The sequence below is a fragment of the Manis pentadactyla genome, chromosome 5 (genome assembly GCF_030020395.1).
Source record: "Manis pentadactyla isolate mManPen7 chromosome 5, mManPen7.hap1, whole genome shotgun sequence".
In the NCBI taxonomy this organism is placed as follows: domain Eukaryota; kingdom Metazoa; phylum Chordata; class Mammalia; order Pholidota; family Manidae; genus Manis; species Manis pentadactyla.
This window is the reverse complement of record NC_080023.1, coordinates 64,732,579-64,747,575: the sequence shown is the minus strand read 5'-3', so window position 1 is coordinate 64,747,575 and position 14,997 is coordinate 64,732,579. Positions and strand designations below refer to the sequence as shown.

At 37.3% G+C, this 14,997-nt stretch overlaps 1 long non-coding RNA gene across 1 annotated transcript in view; it reads right to left on the bottom strand.

Annotated features, from left to right (window-relative positions):
* Positions 1-304: 304 nt before the first annotated feature.
* Positions 305-14,997, bottom strand: part of LOC118923050 (uncharacterized) — a 112,886-nt gene continuing 98,193 nt past the window's right edge. Inside the window, exon 4 of the long non-coding RNA XR_008997774.1 lies at positions 305-587. This is a non-coding gene — a long non-coding RNA (uncharacterized LOC118923050). The remainder of the gene's footprint in view (positions 588-14,997) is intronic.

Below are 14,997 nucleotides of genomic sequence, written 5' to 3'. Positions count from 1 at the left end.
TTAAAATTTTTTAAACATACTTTTTTATTTGGAATTGAGTCAATAAGAATCTTAGATATTTCTTGGTAAAGTTCATTGTTTAAGAAGTAAAATATAACTTTCAGATGACTATACCCAAAGAGTAGCAAAAAGCTGGGGATGTACATTTTATTGACAGTACCAGAAAATAAAGGGGAGGAACACAAATTAATTAATTACTACAGAATGCATATATATATATGTCTCTTGCTGTTTGCCATTCATATATACTGTTTAAGTTACTATTGCTGTATTATAAACTGCACCAAAATTTATTCTGTTAAAGCAACAAAACTTTTATTATATCTCACAATTTTGTGACTCAGGAACTCGGCAAGGGTTTAGTAGGTGACTCTTCAATTCGGTGTACTGTAACTGAGCTGCGCTTCAGGGTCCAAGAGGGCTTTGTCTACATGCCTGGTGTGTTGGTGGGATGCCTGGATGGCTGGGCTCAACTGGGTCCTTGTCCCACTTATATAATATCAGAACCTCACTATGTTTGCGGGTAGCAGGACCTCTTACTCTTCGGCAGAGTGGTTGGACTTCTTTTTCAGTCAGGCCTCCAAGGGCTAGTGTGACAAGAGACAAAAAATGAAAATGGTTGGGCTGTGAAGACCCGGAACTGGAAACTGGCACAAGTTCACTTCCACTGTATTCTATTAGTCAGAGAATCTGAGAGGGTATAAAGCCCATTTCTCAGTAGTACTACCAAAGGATTTGTGGCCATCATTAATCTGGCAGAAAGTTTTGTGTCATGAAGGAACAGAATAAAAACTCTCCTCTAAACTTTTGAACAGGTTAGCTCTTTGACAAATAACTCCTCTCATTCATAAAGCCAAGTGACACTATAAAAATGTACATAGGTGGAGGAGCCAAGATGGTGGTATGAGTAGGGCAGCAGAAATCTCCTCCGAAAACCATATATACTTTTGAAAATACAACAAATACAACTATTCCAAAAAGAGAGACCAGAGGATACAGTACAACAGCCAGGCTACATCTACATCTGCAAGAACTCAGCATCTCACAAAAAGGGTAAGATACAAAGCCATGACTCGGCGGGACCCGAGCACTCCCCACACCCCAGCTTCCCGGTGGGAGGAAAAGAATCAGAGTAGGGAGGGACTGGAAGCACAGGACTGCTAAATAACCAGCCCTAGTAATCTGCACAGGGAGCAAAGACACACATTGCATGGTGTGCTGAATATTAGAGAAACGGAAAAGTTAAATCAGCAAACGGGTCCCCACAGACAGCTCCCCTGGGACAAAAGAAAAGCGAGCAATTTTTTTAAGTATTAAAGAGACAGGGGCTTCATAGCTGCACAGAATTGTCCCAGCACACTCAGCCCAGCAGGCTGGGAATCCTGAGGAACTTCAGGCACCCCAAACCCCTGGGTGGCATTGCAGCTTTGAAGCCCCTCATGGCGATAAGCAGCCTGCCATTGGTACCCCTGGCTGGTGTGGCCCTGCCGCAGCGGCGAAGCAGCCAGAGAGTGGCCAACCCACAGCAGCTGCCCAGAGTCTCTGCCCAGCGTGCAGCTACCTGGGCCAGACCCAGAGGCTGTAACACGTGGGCAGCACCCGACATAGACAAAGGAGAACGGAACAAGGCAAGAAAGGGCGCTGTTCTCGTAGGAGAGCACAGCCGGCATGTCTGCCACTCTCTGCAGGGCTCTGGGCTACCCAGAGGGCTGCCCTGCCTGTGGCAGCTCAGGGGATTAACCTGGAGGCTCCTCCCGGTGTGCAGGTAACTGGTACAGGCAGCGGAGAAGGGTAAGGCAGCCAGCAAGCAGGAAGGGACTTTGTTCTCCCAGCTGACACATGGGCCACCTGCCTATGACTACCTCTATCACAACGAAAAAGCAGAAGAATTTGGTCCAGTCCAGAATTATCCAGACAACCCCTGAGAGAGGGCCCGGGAAGATAGATATAACCAATCTTCCTTAAAAAGAATTCAGATTAAAGGTCATAACCATGCTGATGGACCTGCAGAGAAATATGCAAGAGCTAAGGGATGAGGTCAGGAGGGAGATTACAGAAATGAAAGAATCTCTGGAAGGACTTAAGAGCAGACTGGATGAGGTACAAGAGACTGTTAATGGACTAGAAATCAGAGAACAGGAATACAGAGAATCTGAGGCAGAGAGAGATAAAAGGACCTCCAGGAATGAAAGAATATTAAGAGAACTGTGTTCACACACAATCCAAATGGAAGAATATTCACATTATAGGGATACCAGAAGAAGTAGAGAGAGAAAAAGGGATAGAAAGTGTCTTTGAAGAAATAATTGCTTAAAACTTCCCCAAACTGGGGGAGGAAACAGTCTCTCAGACCATGGAAGCCCACAGATTTCCCAACACAAGGGACCAAGGAGGGCAACACCGAGACATGTAATAATTAAAATGGCAAAGATCAAAGACAAAGACAGAGTAAAGGCAGCCATAGAGAGAAAAAAGGTCACCTACAAAGGAAAACCCATCAGGCTATCATCGGACTTCTCAACAGAAACCTTACAGGGCAGAAGAGAATGGCATGATATATTTAATGCAATGAAACAGAAGGGCCTTGAACTAAGGATACTGTATCCAGCATGATTATCACTTAAATTTAATGGAGGGATTAAACAATTTTCAGAAAAGCAAAACTTGAGGGAATTTGCCTCCCACAAACCATCTCTACAGTATATTTTTAAAGAGACTGCTCTAGATGGAAGCACTCCTAAGGCTAAATAGATGTCACCAGAGAAAATAAAATCACACCAAAGAAAGCAGAACAACCAAATACTAACTAAAGACAAAAAATAAAATCAACTATTCACAAAAGCAGTCAAAGGAAACACAAAAAAGTACAGAATAAAACACCTAACATACACAGAATAGTGGAGGAGGAATAAGAAGAGAGAGAAATAAAGAATCACCACACTGTGTTTATAATAGCTTAATAAGTGAGTTAAGTAAGAAGGTTAGATAGTAAAGAAGCTACCCTTGAACCTTTGGTAACCACAAATCTAAAGCCTGCAATGGCAATAAGTACATATCTTTCAATAATCACCCTAAATGTAAATAGACTGAATGCACCGATCAAAAGACACAGAGTAATAGAATGGATAAAAAAGCAAGACCCATCTATATGCTGCTTACAAGAGACTCACCTCAAACCCAAAGACATACACAGACTAAAAGTCAAGGGATGGAAAAATATATTTCATGTAAACAATAGGGAGAAAAAAGCAGGTGTTGCAGTACTTGTACCAGACAAAATAGACTTCAAAACAAAGAAAGTAACAAGAGATAAAGAAGGACATTACATATTGATAAAGGGCTCAGTCCAACATGAGAATATAAAGATTATAAATATATAGGCACCCAATACAGGAGCACTGACATACGTGAAACAAATACTAACAGAATTAAAGGAGGAAATAGAATGCAATGCATTTGTTCTAGAAGACCTTAACACACCACTCACTCCAAAGGACAGATCAACCAGACAGAAAATAAGTAAGGACACAGAGGTACAGAACAACACACTAGAACAGATGGACCTAACAGACATCTACAGATCTCCACACCCAAAAGCAGCAGGATACACATTCTTCTCAAGAGCACATGGAACATTTTCCAGAATAGACCACATACTAGGCCACAAAAAGAGCCTCAGTAAATTCAAAAAGATTGAAATTCTGCCAACCAACTTCTCAGACCACAAAGGTATAAAACAAGAAATAAATTTTACAAAGAAAACAAAAAGGCTCACAAACTTATGGAGGCTTAACAACATGCTCCTAAATAACCAATGGATCAATGACCAAATTAAAACAGAGATCAAGCAATATATGGAGACAAATGACAATGAAAGCACAAAGCCCCAACTTCTGTGGGATGCAGCAAAGGCAGTTCTAAGAGGAAAGTATATAGCAATCCAGGACTATTTAAAGAAGGAAGAACAATTCCAAATGAATAGTCTAAAGTCACAATTATTGAAACTGGAAAAAGAATAACAAATGAGGTCCAAAGTCCACAGAGGGAGGGACATAATAAAGATCAGAGAAGAAATAAATAAAATTGAGAAGAATAAAACAATAGAAAAAAATCAATGAAACCAAGAACTGGTTCTTTGAGAAAATAAACAAAATAGATAAGCCTCTAGCCAGAGTTATTAAGAGAAAAAGAGAATCTACACACATAAACAGAATCAGAAATGAGAAAGGAAAAATCACAATGGACACCACAGAAATACAAAGAATTATTAGAGAATACTATGAAAATCTATATGCTAACCAGATGGAAACCTAAAAGAAATGGACAATAGCCTAGAAAAATATAACCTTCCGAGACTGACGAAGGAAGAAACAGAAAATCTAAACAGACCAATTATCAGCAATGAAATTGAATCGGTAATCAAAAAACTACCCAAGAACAAAACCCCTGGACCAGATGGATTCAGCTCTGAATTTTAACAGACACACAGAGAAAACATAATACCCATTCTCCTTAAAGTTTTCCAAAAAAATAGAAGATTAGGGAATACTTGCAAACTCTTTCTATGAAGCCAGCATCACTTTAATACCAAAACCTGGCAAAGACACCACCAAAAAAGAAAATTACAGACCAATATCCCTGACGAACATAGATGCAAAAATACTCAACAAAATATTAGCAAACCATATTCAAAAATACATCAAGAGGATCATACAACATGATCAAGTGGGATTCATCTCAGGGATGCAAGGATGGTACAACATTCGAAAATCCATCAACATCATCCACCACATCAACAAAAGGAAGGACAAAAACCACATGATCATCTCCATAGATGCTGAAAAAGCATTCAACAAAATTCAACATCCATTCATGATAAAAAACTCTCGACAAAATGGGTATAGAGGGCAAGTACCTCAACACAATAAAGGCCATATATGACAAACCCGCAGCCAACATCTTACTTAACAGCAAGAAGCTGAAAGCTTTTCCTTTAAGATTGGGCACAAGACATGGATGCCCACTCTCCCCACTGTTATTCAACATAATACTGGAGGTCCTAACCACGGCAATCAGAGAAAATAAAGAAATACAAGGCATCCAGATTGGTAAAGAAGAAGTCAAATTGTCACTATTTGCAGATAACATGATATTGTACATAAGAAACCCTAAAGACTCCACTCCAAAACTGCTAGAACTAATATTGGAATTCAGCAAAGTTGCAGGATACAAAATTAATACACAGAAATCTATTGCTTTTCTATACACTAACAATGAACTAGAAGAAAGAGAAATCAGGAAAACAGTTCCATTCACAATTGCATCAAAAAGAATAACATACCTACGAATAAACCTAACAAGGAAGTGGAAGACCTATACCCTGAAAACTACAAGACACTCTTAAGGGAAATTAAAGAGAACACTAACAAATAGAAACTCATCCCATGCTCTTGGCTAGGAGGAATTAATATTGTCAAAATGGCCATCCTGCCTAAAGAAATCTATAGATTCAATGCAATCCCTATCAAAATACCAACAGCATTCTTCAACAAACTGGAACAAATAGTTTTAAAATTCATATGGAAAGCACAAAAGACCCTGAATAGCCAAAGCAATCCTGAGAAGGAAGAATAAAATAAAGCAGGGGGTATCTTGCTTCCCAACTTCAAGCTCTACTACAAAGCCACAGTAATTAAGACAATTTGGTACTGGCACAAGAATAGACACACAGACCAGTGGAACAGAATAGAGAGTCCAGATATTAACCCAAACATATATGGTCAATTAATATATGATAAAAGAGCCATGGATATACAATGGGGAAATAACAGCCTCCTCAACAGCTGGTGTTAGCAAAACTGGACAGCTACATGTAAGAGAATGAAACTGAATCATTGTCTAACCCCATACACAGAAGTAAATTTGAAATGGATCAAATACCTGAATGTAAGTCATGAAACCATAAAACTCTTAGAAAGAAACATAGGCAAAAATCTCTTGGATATAAACATGAGCAACTTCTTCATGAACATATCTCCACGGGCAAGGGAAACAAAAGCAAAAATGAATAATTGGGACTATATCAAGCTGAAAAGGTTCTGTACAGCAAATGACACCACCAATCGAACAAAAAGACATCCTACAGTGTGGGAGAATATATTCATAAATGACAGATCCGATAAGGAGGTGACATCCAAAATATATAAAGAGCTCATGCACCTCAACAAGCAAAAAGCAAATAATCCAACTAAAAAATGGGCAGAGGAGCTGAACAGACACTTCTCCAAAGAAGAAGTTCAGATGGCCAACAGACACATGAAAAGATGCTCCACATTGCTAGTCATCAGAGAAATGCAAATTAAAACCACAATGAGATATCACCTCACACCAGTAAGGATCGCCACCGTCCAAAAGACAAACAACAACAAATGTTGGCAAGGTTGTGGAGAAAGGGAACCCCTCCTACACTGCTGGTGGGAATGTAAATTAGTTCAACCGTTGTGGAAAGCAATATCGAGGTTCCTCAAAAAACTAAAAATAGAAATACCATTTGACCCAGGAATTCCACTCCTAGGAATTTCCCTTAAGAATACAGCAGTCCGGTTTGAAAAACACATATGCACCCCTATGTTTATCGCAGCACTATTTACAATAGCCAAGACATGGAAGCAACCTAAGTGTCCATCAGTAGATGAATGGATAAAGAAGAAGTGGTACATACACATAATGGAATATTATTCAGCCATAAGAAGAAAACAAATCCTACCATTTGCAACAAAACATATGGAGCTAGAGGATATTATGCTCAGTGAAATAAGCCAGGCAGAGAAATACAAGTATCAAATGATTTCACTCATCTGTGGAGTATAAGAACAAAGAAAAAAACTGAAGGAAGAAAACAGAGCAGACTCACAGAACCCAAGAATGGACTAACAGTTACCAAAGGGAAAGGGACTTGGGAGGATTGCTGGGAAGGGAGGGATAAGGGGGAAAAAAATAAGGTGACATTACTATTAGCAGACATAATGTGGGTTGGGGGGAGGCACAGGGAGGGCTGTACAACACAGAGAAGACAAGTAGTGATTCTATAGCATCTTACTACACAGATGGACAGTGACTGTAATGGGGTATGTGGGTGGAATTTGGTGATGGGGGTAGTCTAGTAAACATAATGTTCCTCATGTATCTGTAGATTAATGATACCAAAATAAAATTTTAAAAAAACATATACACAGACAGATAAAAAAATGTATACAATATGATGCATCTATACAGTCATTTTATAAAAGAATTATACGTTCGTTCTGACTTTCTATTTGAACATTTCTTTTGTCCTCTTAAGCCTCTTGCAAGTACTTTTAAGCAGTTTTATCAGTCCTTTGCTCTTTTGCTCTTTCTAGCCATGATAGCTAGTATTTGAAAAATATCTGTAAAATAAGTATCAAAATTGGCAATTAGGTCAATCAGACCTGCCAGGAAAAATAACACAATGATTAGGATGGTAATGACTGTCACTCACTGTCTGCTGCTGGTAGAGTTGAGCCTTTCTGCTGAACAGAGCTTTGTTTTTGCTTGGGGGCCTATCTTGGTCCTTATCTATGAAGATTTATAAGCTCTAAAGTCCTTGAGAAGAGTCTCAGTATTCAGTTTTATTTGGGTGAGTCAAAGGAGCCCTGTGGAGACTCTTTCAACATCAGTGTTTTTCTTTGTCTCTTCCCTTCTACGCCCCTTCTGCAAAAGTAAGGACCTTTTCTTAAAATGTCAGTAGTTTCATGTGATCCCTCTCACTGAACTGATGTTTAATAATAAAAATCATATCTCAGTGTAAAGAGTGATTTCACTTCATATAAACAACAATTTCATTTCAGGGAGATAATTATATAAACATTCCTTGGTTGATTTTTTCTTTACAATCAAACAAGAAGATGGAGCAGGGGTTGGCAAACTACAGCCTGAAGGTCAAATCCAGACAGCTGCATCTTTTTGTAAATAAAGTTTTATTGGAACACAGCCATACCCATTTGCTTACATATTTGCTTGCATCTCTTACGGTTTTCATGCTACAATGGCAGAGTTGAACAATTGTGCCAGAGACCATATGGCCTGCAAGGCCTAAAATATTTACTGTTTGGTCCTTTAAAGAAGACATTTATTGATGCCTATGATAGTGAAATTTTGGGGGAATTTTCTTGAAACTAATTTGGTTTTGTGGGTTTTAAATATGGATGTTTTGCTATGGGTAACAAACACATCTTTGTGTGTGTGTGTGAACAAATCACAGCTATTTAGTCTCATGGATAAATAGACAAATGTACTTTAATTAAATGTTGAATTTGTCAGGGTAAAAGACCCTCCTCTCTACTAGTTGTGCTCCAACTTCTGCTGCTGCTGATCTGACTTTTGTAATTTACTGAGTGACTTGAAACAAAGGCAGCCTCAGAGCTAAGACACATGTGTATACAAGGAACAAATGAATCAGACAAGGGAAGTTATGGATATGGTAGCTGAAATTATTATGTTAATTTAGTCTCTCTGTCCTGCTTTTGAAGATTTGGTTTTGACTCAGACTGAGCATAAAGGAAATCTGGGGAAATGTCTGAACCATTTAGAAGGAAATATATGTACTTTTCTACCTCCTGGACTTGTTAGATCATGCTCTGTCTACATATGAAAACAGGTGGTTGATAATACCCAGCATCAGACAGGGCACTTGCAACCTAGCCTTCTTCTCATTATTCGTGAGAATATAATTTATTTCAATGTTTCTGAAAGACTAAATGTTTACCGTAGAATTCTAGTGCTAATATTTCCCTAATGAAATAATGGACAGTAGATATACAGATTTATTTACAAAGGCATTTATTGCAGCTGTGTCTATAAGAAAACATTGGCAACAATTTATATGTCAATCATAAGAGATTAAATGTAGTAGAATAAAGGAAAACTACATAATATTGAGGGGGAGAAAAGCAAGTAACAAAACAATGAATACTATTTTAGCTCAGTTTTAAGCATACATAATTTTTGCTTAGAAAAGTCCAAAAGTCATCAAATAAAAAAGTAATGTGATTGTGGTTAAAAATGAATTTATGGACAATTTTATTTTTTTCTTTGGATTTTAAAAAAATATTTTCCAAATTTTCCATGAGTATGTATTACTTTTATGATTAAATAAAATAATAGCAAATATTTATTTAAGAGGCCATTAAGAATTTTCAAAAAATCCTCAGATAATCAGCAATGTATTTCACCTACACTACTGAAAAGAAAAGAGGCTTTTATTCATTTTCAGGGATTTATTTTGTTGTCTGAATTCCTGTAATTAAATGGGTATTTATAATTATGTAGCCTAGCCGTGTGGGTTTTAATGTCTCTGTGTCTCTTAAGAGTTGGTACAGATTTGAGATGGGGGTCTATTCTATATCACTTTCCTAAATGTACACATTTTTTTCCTGATAAAATAGAAAATATTTTTTCAGAACTAAAAAATTAGCCACATTGTTTCATTTCCTAAGGAGAATTTATAATTTAGTATTTGAATTATTTAACTTCTCATGATGTTCAATTATATTTATGGAAAACATGATTTTCAAAGAAAGTATGAAGATTAAAAACTCAAGAACAGCCTTTCAAAATTTAGTAAGTATTCTTAAGTGTGAGGCTTATGAAAGATGGTGCCAGCAGTTGTTAACTAAATCCAAGACAGGACCAGCACCCCCACCAGATGAATCAAATCAGTTTCAGTAAAGACTAATTCTACAGGCTCTTTTGCTTCCTGGCTTTATAACGGATGCTGACAGAACAGAGGAGGCCTGCTCTGTATAATCATGACCAACATCAATTTCAGGGAGATAATCCCATAAACATTTCTAGGTGTATTTTTTCCTTACAATCAAACAATAAGATAGAGCAGGGGTTGGCAAACTACAGCCTGAAGGTCAAATCCAGGCAGCTGCGTATTTTTGTAAATAAAGTTTTATTGGAACACAGCTATACCCATTTGCTTACATATTTGCTTATATCTCTTACTGTTTTCATGCTACAAGGGCAGAGTTGAATAATTGTGCCAGAGACCATATGGCCTGCAAGGCCTAAAATATTTACTATCTGGTCCTTTAAAGAAGACATTTGATCTTTTTCAGGAAGCAGCCCTGGGATATATGTATATGGCTTTTGGACAGTGGTAGTTTAGAAATGTCATGTTCTAGTTCCCTCTTTAATGTCACTTAGCTTTCCCTTCAACCACTACTGATCAGATTGTTTAGAATTTAAACAAATATTTTCTATGAATCTAGCTACAGAATTGATTTCTTTCAAATGTAAGCCTCACAGAAACTGAGTGAAATCAGAATGCAAACAGAGTAAACTTCCAGCAACTGTGAAAGAAAATAGAGTATTTTCAACAACAAGTGTGTTACAGGAAGTATTAATATTCATTAAGAAAGGGAAAATCTTAGCTTTGACCAAAAAGTAACCAGGAACATTGTGCATAAATACCAAGTTGTCTATACTCCCACTCCTGCTTGAAGTCCAAACAAAACTTAAAGATTTAAATGTAGAACTTGCAACAATTATGAGAATCTCAAATTTGGGGCTACATGACTTGCTTTAACCAAAGCCCTTTTTTTTTCATTTGCCTTGAAAAAAATAAAGCAGTAACTATATCAGGTTTTGGTTTCTGCTAGGAAAGGTTTGAAACAAATGTTGATAGAGTAAATGTTTTAAAAATTGCATATGTTCTTAATACCACATTTCAAAGCTTTTCACAAGTGTTAGAAATGACCTCATAGATTCTTTTGTATCTCAAGACATTTTTACTTTCATAAGTATTGCATGCAGTCTGAATCTCACAGAAGAGACAAAAATTACTGTAAAGGTTCAAGGTGATAGAACAAGTATTTGCCATTTAATTTCAATATATACAGTTAGCAATTCAGCATTTTTGCTACTTTTTATACCTTGAACCAATCCTTACTGATCATGGATTTGGTTTTCAGTGCATAGAAACAGGAAGAAAGAAACTTCGTAGACAAAGATCTGTATCTTAGTTGTTTCATGCTAACACACTGCCAACACTTTTGAGCTTTACCGTTAATTGTAGTTAACTCAAGAAATGAAGTCTTGTCAGTATCAAATTTATTGCTTCAAATCCTTGGGTTAATTCCTTTGTATAACACCTGTTATGCCATCCAGTTGATTCTTCAAGAATTATTTGATGGCGCTGATGATGGGGATGGTACCCTCCCTGCACAGCATGCCAGGCATGCTGCTTGTAGGCATTACCTGCTACTGACTTGTCTGACAGCATACAGCCCCTTATTAATGTGACCTGCACTTTTTGATTAACCACACAAATTTTAAGACCCATGAAAAGCAGGTGATTTGGTAAATGCCAGGTTTCTTCTTTCCAAAAGATTACAAATTCTTCCTTCCCTATATCTCACCTTTCATGTCTGACATGCCATCAAATTCTGATCTACTGGAAAACATCTTATATTGAAAAAAAAATACAGTCTTGAAGTTAAATAACTTAAGTTCCAATTCTTCACTCTGACACTTTTTGTGTGTCTGTGCTATAGCCTGAATGTTTGTATTGCCCCAAAATGCATGTGTTGAAATCCTAACCCCCAACGTGATGATGTAAGGAGATGTGGTCTTTGGGAGGTGCTTAGATCATGAGAGCAGAGCCCTTGTGAATGGGATTAGTGTCCTTATTAAAGAGACCCTAGGGAGCTCCATAGCACCTCCTGTCATGTGAGGACACAATCAAAAGGCAGCCACCTAGGAAGTGGGCTCTTACTATACACTGAATCTGCCAGCACCCTAATCTTGGACTTCCCAGCTTCCAGAACTGGGAGAAATAAGTATTTGGTATTTATAAACTAGCAGTTTATATTTTGTTATAGCAGTCTGAATAAGCTAAGGTAGGTTTAGTTTGATAAGTTTTCACAGTCTTTAGAGATTTTGAGTGGCTACATGGGAAAACTTAGGTATGTATTTAAGGCATTAAGAATTGTTTTTGGTGACTGCTGCCCTAGGATTCAGGCTGGGTCAAAAAATCTCTGATTATAAGTACTCTTGAGATGGCACTTGTTCTTTTAGGTAAGCAAATACCTTTCAAGCTTGGAAAGATTTAAATTTATGTTTAGAAATGTTTAAAATAATACTGTGAATATTTTTGTATTAAGAAGGAACCTGTACTTATTTAGCTTTCTTTTTTTTATAACTGACTCCTAAATACACATGCCTATCTGTTAACAATGTCACATCATTAGTACTTGTCAGTGAAACTTTTCCTAATTAACTGAATTAGTTAGAATCTTCTGTACTTTGTCTTTTCCTTCGTAAATCAAGATATATCTTAAGTGTGATTTATTTATTTATTCACCCATTTACACATGCAATAGATATTTACTGATCAACTAAAATGCTTCAGATCTTCTAGGTGCATGCTGGAAATACAAAAGCAAATAAACTAGATGAAGTTGCTGCTCTTGTGGAGTTTACATTCTAGTGGAATTAGACAGCAAACAGATAAGAATATTTCAAACAGTGGTAAGTGCTCTAAGGAAAATAAACATTGGATAGAGAGTGACTAGGAGAACTTTAATTTGCCCAAGGAGGTGGGGAACAACCTAATCTTATTGCAGAGTCCTCTGGCTCTGAAGAGGGAGAAATGGTGATTTCACAAGCCATAGTCCCTGAATGTATTTTTATCATTTCAATTTAAAGAAGGCTGAGATAGTTTAATCTTTTAATGCAAACATGTGCAAATAATTCAAAATGTTTCCTTGATTGTTTGTATACTAATTCTGACTATATAAAATACTCTAATTTAGGTCTATATTCCCTAACTGGAAAGATCGTTGGAACTTTCTCTTTCCTAATTTTTAATTCATGTGCTGTCTTTCTTTAACACCTTTTAGGATGATTATCAACAAACTGGGGGCTATTCAGAGGAGAGTGCCCAAATGTTAGAAGGAATTAAAACCATGTCATGGGATATATAGTTGAAAAACTGGGAAAACATTTCCTTAAGGAAAAAAAGATTTAAGAAGGCATAGAATTTTATATGTCTTGGGAGCATGATATGGAAAGTGAAGGAGATGGTCTATACATGCTTGGGAGACAATTCTTAGGCTGTCACCAAAGCAAAGTTATCCTGAAGGCCTAGAAAAAGAGGAAAGCTTTTTCCCAAGTCAGACTAACAATGACTTAATGGAATAGAAAGACAGTGGCCTCTGTGATAAAACCTAAATTAGATGGTTTAAATCACAAGGAAATAAGTACACATGGAACAACAGAATTAGCACCCACAGACCAAGGGAGCACAGGGTAGGTCAAAGCACCCCTTCTAAGCCTGGAGGGAGATGTGGTTGCATTAAGTAACTAAAGTATAAAAGACAATGCAAATCAAAAAGGACACAGGAAGTCCAATACTAAGCAAAAACTTTGAGGATATAGATTTTTTTACTTCATGTCTCTATATCTTGAGTTACCTATCTATCTCTCTATGTCACACATGCTCATTATTACAAAAAATTCAAAGAATATATAAGCATAAACAATTAAAAAAGAATATTCTTTTCACAATTGAGAGCCTTCAATGGATACTTACTACTGATTGAAGTTCAGAATCAGTGATAGATAAAGAGTCAAGCAGACAGACATAAAAAATGTCAGCTTTGTTAACATAGAACGACTGTGCAATGTGGTCCAGGTGAGAGGCAGCCGCAGGCCTTGCTAATACCAAACCCCAGCATAACCCTTACCTGCCCCAGTCATTGGGAACGCTATACAAGCACAGCCTCCTTCCTAAGAGGGTCCACCCCATAAAACTTACAGCATGGAAGGGAAGAGTGGAAGGGTGATTTCTGCTGGAGTCTGATTCCAAATAGAGGGAAAGAGACAGTATGACTGAGTTACACCTGTGCACTTTTTCTACAAACCTGCTAATCTACTCCTTCACCAAGGAGTGTATTTCTCTAATGCCTTCTGCTTACCTGGAAATAAAGTTGGAGAAAAAAGCATACCCCACCATATAGCCCAGACAACTCGAAGGAGTGTAATAAGGAATAAAGATCAAGAGATCAGAATTTAAGAGGAATTTTTCCCTCAGTGAAGAAGAAGTGAGAATAAGTTGTTCCCATCATCCTCTCCACAGAAAACCAGTTAGTTTACAGTTCTTTGGAATTGACACTTCTAGGCTTAGTTGTTAGTTTTATGTAATTTGGATACAAACTTTACAGTTCTTTGTACAAAACTCAGAATGATATTATGTAAACTATTTTTACAATCTTCTTTTTTGCTCTACAATATATTGTAGACTTTTTAAAAGTAGGTATATATAGAGAGAGATCCAACTTATTCTTTTTAATGCTCAGAATATCAACAAATTGCCAGTTTAGCTACTGATTGACATTTAGGTTCTTCGCAATTTTTTATTACAATTAAAAACAATGCAATGAACATAGTTATTTATACAAGGAGACAGACTTTAGTAGTCTGTTTCAGACGCAATGACCTGCTTGTTGCTGAACACATTTAAGCGGAGACCAGGTGATGACTGATGTCACTGACAGCTGTCATTAAAAAAACAATGGAAGCTGCAGATGAGTACTTCGAGTGGATGAGACTTGTGAGCTACCCCAGCAGAACTCTGCCAAGTGAAGGAATTGTATACTACCAGTTATAAAAGTTCTCCCAGCCTTGACAAGTTAGGGCTGCCTCACATGCATTTGCTCAAGTCACTGGCAAGCATACCTTTGGTTCACTAATAGAGTTTCTCCCCCACATATCTGTATTGTCTTTACTCCCTAACTCAGCAAGAGATTTCCTGACCAAAGTTTCCAAGAAGCCCAGGGAAGAAATGACGTCAGTGCATGGCCTTCGAACCCTGCATCTCAGCTCTTTTACTATTTTCTAAAGAATTTTCACAAATGACTTCTGCAAACCAGGTCATCGAGAAGCAGAAAGGGCCAGCCAAGTTTTTAAAGG